Here is an 8638-nt window from a genome sequence, read left to right as displayed (position 1 = left end):
TCAACACCACGTAATTCAGGGTGAGAGATGGGCTAGTGCTCAAACTGCTAAATTAACTTGTTAACCTTAACTCTTTTTTAAACAACTCTTGAAAGATTCTTCTATTGTGGTCACTACTAAAAGTGTAAATTAACGTCTAATTAAAACTACACTGAATAATTATTTTTTCTTTTGATGAGCAAGCAAATACAAAAACTGTTTGGAAATACTATGTCAGTTCAGTTATAAGTTAACTAATAAAATATCTTGCTTCATAAAATACTTCACAACTATCTGAAGAGCCCTGTATAAACATCGGCATTAGAGATGTCTTTCTGAAAGCCAGCTGCAATTGGGCTGTAGTATCTTTTGCTACATCTTTTGATGAGCAAGGTAGAGTCCTGACTCCGTCTGACTGCTTTACATGTATCTTCTACCTTCTGAACCTCGGTGGGAGGGAGGGAGGGAAGGAGTACAGCGTTCAGACTTCCGCCAGGACCATAAGAACTCTATCACTTTTTTTTTTTCTCTCCTGAAAAAAAAGCCTCTAACACTGTGGAAGAACAGTAGCATCCTAAACTCTTGATTTAAAGAAAAGAGCGGGGGGATAAAGAAAACAAACAAAAAAGAACACAGTGAAACATTTCGCGAAGTCTCCACGAGCAGCTCAGCCGCCCCCGGCCGCACCCGGCGAGGCGCGGGAGCAGCCCAGCCGCGCTGAGGGGCGGAAAGCCGCCGGGGCCGCCGCCGCTAGCGCCCCTCTCCCTCGCGCGGGCTCACACCGCGGGGAGGCGCAAGGCCGCCGGCCCCCAAGCGCGCCTGCAGTCAGGCCCCCGTTACGGCACCGGATGGGAGGCACCGCCCGACTGAACCCCTGATGCCGGTGCTCCCAGCGCTCCGCAACCCACCGGACTACAACTCCCGGCTGCCGCTAGGAACAAAGCCATCTCCTCCCGCCGCGGGGGCGGCTGGGAAGCGCGCTCATTCCCGCCCTTTCTGCTCGGCCGCCGCCCGCGGGCCGGCTCCCCGCCTGCGGCGGGAGAGGGGCGGGGCAGGGCGGAGCGGCCGCAGCGCCGGGCAGCGAGGCGGGAGGCGGCGCGGCCCTCCCGCGCCCAGGGGCGGGGAGCGCGGCGCCGGCCCCGCCTGTGGCGCTCCGTGGAGCTGTTCAGCGCCCAGGTGCTGAGTCTCCCCGCGGCTTACGGAGGCTCCGGCGGCGCTCCCTTCCCACCGCTCCCCGGCGCGGCGATGGCTCCAGCGCTCGGCCGCCTCCGCCAGGCACTCTGAGCGCCCGCCCGCCCGCCGCGCCCCGGCGTGGATGCAGCAGCTCCAGGCGCCCCTGGCTCCGCGGGGGAACGCGGCAGGTAAAGCCTCTCCCTCCCCGCCCAGCCGCATTGCACCCCCGCCCGCCCCTCCGGTCGAAGCTGCCTGCGGGCCCGGCTCGGGGGGCTTTTGCCGACCCGAAGGCTGCTGGAGAGGCGAGCTGTCTGGCGGGGAGCGAGCACCGCGAGCTGGACCACGGGGAACAAAGCAGTGCAGTGCATTTGCTTTTTAAGTAGTTTCGTTATTTTAATTTCCGGGGGGTGGGGAAGGGAAGAGAAGAGAAGAGAGGGTCGGCTGGTTAACTGCAAATATCTGTGCCTAGATACACGCAGGGAAAAAACCACCTAAATATATTAATTTGCTCTGGGAATCATGTTCCTATTCTTATGGTTCAGCAGTGGGAAAGATAAAGACAGTGTTTGTCATACAGGTAAGGTAATGCTATAGTCAAGACTGCAAAATGGTTTCCTTGAGTACCCTCCTTAGCTGTAGTGCTTGTATAGATTCAGCACAGCACTCATTTCTTACTTATTTCTGTGTGGATTACTAGCCCCACCAAAGAGCTAGGACAAGCAGCAGCAGGTTAGAGACAGATTAGCATACCTATTCACAGAAACACTGTGTATCAGAAAAGGGAGGAAAAAATTCCACTATGTTTAAGGCCAAATGACAATTTACATCCTACATGAAGTCATTTACAGCCAAGTATTGTGCTGCTATGCCTGACGCTTCAGGCTTCCTCTTAGTGCTGGATGATGAATAGGGAATTGAGCAAGCATATTAAACATGCATAATCAACCAGCAAGTGTTCTTAACTGCTTGTATGTGTAGTAGCTTCTGTTGTCAAAGGATTGGTGAGTATTCTTTAGCTATCAAAAGACCATGTGTTTTACCCTAGATAGAGCAGACTGCAGCTATACTTTTTTTTTAATTGGTAATACAGGCTGACTTACAATTTCTCAGAGTGGTATGGGAAGGGGGAAGGTGGCAAAACAGAAACTCGGCACTTTTCTCAGGTGTAGATAGTGAGAGAAGTTTAACCTAGGAGACTGCATGCTGTTAGACCAGCAACTTGCACAGTTTCTACACTTATTTTTGAAAAGAAACTGAAGAACCAAAACAAAGACTGAAAAATTGCTTCCTTTAGAAAACCAAATGCAGTCTAATTGGCATACTCTTAACTACTTCTACCCTGTATGAATATAATAATTTCTTTGCATATAAGGCATCCCCAGCTCCTCATGTTACTATATAATGTATCAAACCAGAAAAAGAGCCAGAAAGGCAATTGCTGGGATCAGTAAGGCAGGTGTTTAAAATCAAGCTGATGGGACTCATATCAGTTTGTTAAGATTCCCCAGCCTGGATAGAAGCTTATTACTTCTCATATTTCATTGATGACTCTTTCTGTACTAGTGCTTTTAAGGTTCACGAATGTAATTCATTTCCAGGATAGCATGCATTCCATCTGTCTTAGACAGGCTGCAGTTTAACAGTTTGTGTACTTTACCGTAATAAAATGACTTGATACCATCTCACAGTCATCACATATCCAAAAACTCTCCTTTAATGGGCACCTGGGATATGCAGGGGCATAACATCACGCCCTTCAAAGCAGCCTTTTAGGAATCTAGTTAACAATTATAATAGCACATTACTGTAAAATAAAAATCAATTTCTGCATATGACTGTATGCAAGGAGAGCTCCCCCCCCACCAGTAGAATTAAAAGATTTCCTGACACAGCTCCTCCCTACCTCTGCCTTTTAGTCTCAGCACCACAGAAGCCTCAGAGCATGTGATCGGCTATGTGTGATTTAAGCTATGCTATTGAATTTTTTCCACAGAGAACAATTACTATAGAGTGACAAGTCAACCATTTTGATCTTAACAGATCTAGCTCTGTTTAGTGGTGGTAACCATAGCATACACTGCCTAACTCAGCCTGAATATCTCACTGTGGCAGTTTGCTTCTAATTTAAAAGGACACTGTTAAACCTTAAAATAGGTTCTCATTTCTGGGTAGGAATGAAAGAGGCTTAATACCAGAAGGGCACTGAAGACATTTCAGTTGTATGTTTTCAGTTACTGCTGCCTGCAACAGCCCTTGAGAAGCCACTAAAATATCAGAAGAGCTAAGCAGCATGCTCTGACCACACCCCTACATTGCTATAATTCATAAACCGAGACTCTGTGCTTGCTGCCACATTCATATTTTTACCTGATCAGTTAGGACAAAGACAAAGCTGCTTTGTGCTAATGAAGCTAGCACAGCATGCTTTTAATAGAGCCAACGATCTGGTCTTCCCAAAATATTTTAAAAAGGACAGTTCTGTTACCCTGACATTGTTTACGCTAAAGGCTATTGCAAATAGAACATTTATGCTAATTACTTACATGTCAGCTTGGGCAATAAACAATCAATATTTTTCTGATGTACAATCCACTGTAACTTTCCCTACCGACTTATTATGCATTCAGCACAGTACAATAAATCTCAAATTGCAATCTCTTAGTGGAAATGTTTATTTTAACTTCTATAGTAGACTGCTAAAGTAATGGAAATGTTTCCATTACACTTAAGTAAAAGTCTGTTTTTCAAAAAGACTCACAAAAACTGACCTGGAAATATTTTTAACATTAGAGCTACTGCTATGATCTCATTATACAGCAACACAATGAGGTTTGATTTTTTTAAGATTAAAAAAATCCTTATAAGCACAATCTGTACAAAAATGCTATCATTACAATCAACATGTGCTGTTGAAAAGCAGAGACTACTGCTTCTTTACTGCTAGCTATATGAGGGAGAGTGACAAGACACATACCTTTATGAAAAAGAACCAAAGCACTCTGTATTACAGAATAAAGTATTTTATCTGCTGTTCTGCTCCTTGGATTGTGGATGAGATAGCCTATGTATTTTCCACAATTCTAAAAAAAAGCAAAAAATAATTTTATCTACTGTGTAGTGGCAATTTTCTGCTTGAATTCTAGCAGTGCTTGGCATTAAATATAACTAGATTTTACTTATCCCCACAAATGTCTTTAAATTGTTAGTATGATACTCCCAAGTCTGCCCTTCATAGATCTTAAATGCACAATGCAATAAGCAGTTACTGAACTGCTTCCTCTTACAAGAGAGGGCCTGCTAACTTAAAAGGTATAATCCCAGTGACTTGCTTCAAGTAGCAAGTAATATTTTCAGTAATTTTTGAAGGTATAGCTCCTAACTTGCAAATATTTAACTATAGATTTTAAGCATTTGTAGTAAGTTTTCCACAACACTCAGGAGTAAACAGAAGAAAATTGTAGCCACTCTCCAAGAATGATTGCTATAATCATGTACTTTTTATGTATCGCAGGTCAAACTCACTGGAAAATCTGGGAAAATGTTAGACTGCAGTGAAATAGGACCACTGTTGTAAAAAGAAACAGTCCATAATTTGAGCTGACAATACAATGCTGACAAAGATTTGTGCAGAAATATACAATTCCATTTCATTTTGTCTCGAACAACTAGTTTCTGAGAAACATATAGTTTGGGGACAGTATCTGTGTGGAATGCCAATGGATAAAAGATTTTCCTTCTTGACTAAATTTTACTCAGATTTGTTTCTAGTGCTTGGGATGAGGGTAAGAAGAGGAAGACTATGAGATAGAGGGCAAGCCCTGCACATACAGTTGTATTTATGCACTGGGACGTCACCAGATTTTGGCAATTCTTGACTTAGTCATGCAAATACTGCTCTTTGATGGCTACACTGTCAGGGTTACTCAGCTTTTATTCTAAAAGCGGGCAGAATCCTGCCATCCGTATCTCACTGAAGTGACCAGCAAACATCCTCTTAAGTCAAAGCAGGAGCAAGCAACTCCATGGTTATAGAAAATCTCGGTGAAGGTGAGGAAGACTGAGAAATCTCTCGGTCTTGAATCTTGTGCTACGAGTCTGAGGTTTAACAAGTATATTTAAAGAACACAAAGAAAGCACTCTGTGTGTGAGCTGACCCTAGTCTCCTCAATGGGAAAGGATGCCTGGGCAGCATGCCTGCTGTTCTGTGTGTGATGATTATTCCCTCTGGCTGCTGGCCTACTAGGCTTCAGGTTAAATGCTACTTTGTAGTTCATATTCTTCACTCATCTGCTATTCTACAGTTAGCATACATGATGTGCCTGGACTAGCATTTGTTTGCGAGAACTGACCAAAATAACTTACTCTGTCATTCTTCAGGTTTCTTTTTTTGCTTTCTTTGAGACTTATCTGAGGCTACTATTAAAAAGTTACAGGGTTTTTGGTGGGTTTTTTTTTTTTAACCCTCTTGCTACCTGTCCTCAAAAAAAAAAGCAACTTGATAAAATTTGCAAATACAGCTATCTTACATATTCCATATGAAACATACAGGACCAAATTCTTTAAAAATTCTGAAACAGACAGAATTTCCAGTAGCTTCAGTCTACTTTAGGTTTGGATCCAAGATGTCTCAGGCATTATAATAGAAGAGTCATCTATGCCCAAGCAATATTGCACTCAAGAAGTTTAGCCTCTGCCTGTCCACTTCGCTTGATGCCTGCAGACAGAGACTATTCTTGCCTGTATTTGCAAGTAGAGAGCAGCTCTGGTGACATGGTTTGGTATCTTTGCTTTGGAAGTGCATTAAAATTTCAGCATCGCAAATACAGAGTGGACAAACATTAAATTGGCATCCTGAAAATATGGGCAACGATTAAGGGTGCCCTTTGTTAAAATTCCCACAGCATCTGTTGAAACTTGTAGTTTGGAAACTAGCATGTGACTTATGACATGGTTCAACTACAGAATTAGAACAAGATTTAACAACTCAGTTCAATTTTGAGATCATTCAAAATGTATATTCTTCAGATAATCAAGAGGATGTTTACTCCAGAAATACACTACCAGAAAAAGGGTTAAAATTAGATGACACAAGCTGAGAGATTCTGCTTTAAATACGAAGTATATCAAGGCTCAGATCACTGTGTCATGGGAAAAATACCACAAGATGCACTATGAGTTCAGTGCAAACTGCAGAGAGCATGTTCTAGGCACTATTCTGGGTAGCTGAATGCTGGCTTAAAGAATACATTAAGAAACAAGTTTAACATGTGTTTACTGTACAATCATACCACCCCCCCCCCCGCTCCCTTGCTTGCTAAAAGGCATCAACTTGAACAGGATTCTATTACTGTTACATGATTTCAAAGTTTAACCACACTGAGCTCCTTAAATCTGAAAACTGAGATAATAAATGCAAGACAAGTATGTGCTCTGTGGTACTACAGAATTCTGTCAACTACTGTAACTCAAGCACAATCTATTTCAGTATTAACAATAGCAAAAATAACCCCTAAAGTGACAAGCCTTATCTGTCACTCAGAAGTATACAAGCTTTTAATATATTTTAAAAACTGACTGAAGGAGAAGAGAGAATCACAGGATTCCATCTGTCCCTCTTGACTATTTCGAAACAAGTTAACATTTAATTAACAGTTTTGCTTCAACACAGGTTTTAGGTTTTTAATTTGCTTTTAAGCAGGATGTCTTTAATCTCCTCTCTGCCAAAAGAGGAGTTAAGTAATCACTTTACTCCCTTTACTTACTCAAACATTGACAAAGCCATGTTAGAAAAAGGGGTAAAAATCCATAGACTCCTTTACCGTAACTGTAAAGAGGCCAGCAGAAAGATTCACGATCACTCACCTCAGCAAGTTGTGCAACTTTGTTTTCTTTCTTTATTAAGCAGTTACTGGATGGAGAAAAGGCAGAGTTTAACCCTGCCTGGGAAGAGATAATATTATTTTTTTAAGAAAATAGCAGCTATCAGTTGAAAGGCTGTAGCTTTCTATTCAGGCTGCTCCACCCTTACCACATTACTAAGCAGAACTGTCTGTCACTGATATTGAAAACAATGAGAAATTCTGTCTCAGTGAAAAGTGACAAGTGGAGTGGAGATACATTAAAATAGTGAGTGTGCCATGAAATGCTTCAAATACCACAGACTGGAAGAAAGACTATTCAGTTCCTGAATACTCAGCACAGTTACTTCTGTGAAATCAGTATGGCCATACAGATGAGAGTTTCATAGCTTTTTCTACAGAAGTGCTTCATCCAGCTCAAAGCTGAATTCCACCAATGACTCTACTAGCAGAAGGAAAAGACAGGGAGACGCTAGAAAACACAACACAGACAGGAGTCTCTTATCCAAGCTAAAGAACTGGCAGAGACAAATGAAGAAATATAACAATCTTGTTAATTTATTATTTCTGTGTGGACTGGGATACATCAGCAAATCTATTCAGAGGTTAGAGAGAAGTTTGTGTTCTCTTGTCCCCATGAGTGAAAGGAAAGGGTAAAATCCATGCTGGAATCCCTTAGTACCTCTTAGAGAAAGAGACAGAGGAAGAAACCCTGACAGTGTCCATAATTAATTTTGGAGGATAAGGGTGCATATTTTGCCAACACATATGGGAGATGAGGATTGCTAGCCACTGTAGATGCACATACCATCACTTTTTCATGATGAAACTTAAAGCTCCATAGAGCTTTAACTTTCAGCTGCATGTACCCTTCAAACATGGCAAGACAATGTAAAACTAAAGATGACTGTATAGTCTAAAAAACAGCACTTCATTGTTTCTACTCCCACACCAAAGGTAGAAAAATTACCAAAAAAAAAGCCTGTCCTGATAAGGTGCAATTATGTAGATTACTCTAGTTGCTGCCAGGGTATCAGCTATATGATAAGCATTCCTTTGAAAGAACAATAGACGATGGAAATGAAGCACGAGAAGTTGGCCACCACAGACTGGCAGACCCAATTCCAGTTGTATACTGCTGTAAATGGATTGGCATATCTTGGATATAAGATGATTTTTATCATTTTTTATGACTGAGAGAAGGCCCTGAGTTTGTCATTTCAGCTTCCTTGTTAAACTATTAATTTTCAAATTACATGAGTGACAGAAATAGATGATTGCACCTTTTTAAAAGCCAGCCTTCTGATCACTTCTCAGATCCTCCAGCTTTAGCCCAATATTCCACTCTTTAAAGTCTTCCAAAGCGAAAGAGTAATGTATCCAAGGTACATAAGGTGAAAAGGAACAGGCACAGCTAAATCTTTGTGGAACAGAAGTATAGAGAAACCTTTACCTAAAGTTTCTTTGACACACAGCACACAGGCTGCTGATGCATACATCTAACACATAATTACATTAGTCTGTGTTTTGGCCCTGGAAGAAAAGGCTATGGAACATAAGAGTCAATCTACAGGTGCAGAACACTATCTTATCAGATCACTAAGCCAGCACGAAACAAGCAGTCCTAC

At 42.0% G+C, this 8638-nt stretch overlaps 1 protein-coding gene across 1 annotated transcript in view; it reads left to right on the top strand.

Moving 5' to 3' along the window:
* Positions 1 to 1201: 1201 nt before the first annotated feature.
* The window catches only part of SMPD3 (sphingomyelin phosphodiesterase 3), a 124428-nt gene continuing 116991 nt past the window's right edge, over positions 1202 to 8638 (top strand). Inside the window, exon 1 of the mRNA XM_086757871.1 lies at positions 1202 to 1340. The gene's annotated coding sequence lies outside the window, so the exon portion shown is untranslated. The remainder of the gene's footprint in view (positions 1341 to 8638) is intronic.

The sequence above is a fragment of the Chlamydotis macqueenii genome, chromosome 13 (genome assembly GCF_036417535.1).
Source record: "Chlamydotis macqueenii isolate bChlMac1 chromosome 13, bChlMac1.mat, whole genome shotgun sequence".
NCBI classification, from domain to species: Eukaryota; Metazoa; Chordata; class Aves; order Otidiformes; family Otididae; genus Chlamydotis; species Chlamydotis macqueenii.
This window is presented reverse-complemented; position numbering and strand designations above follow the sequence as displayed.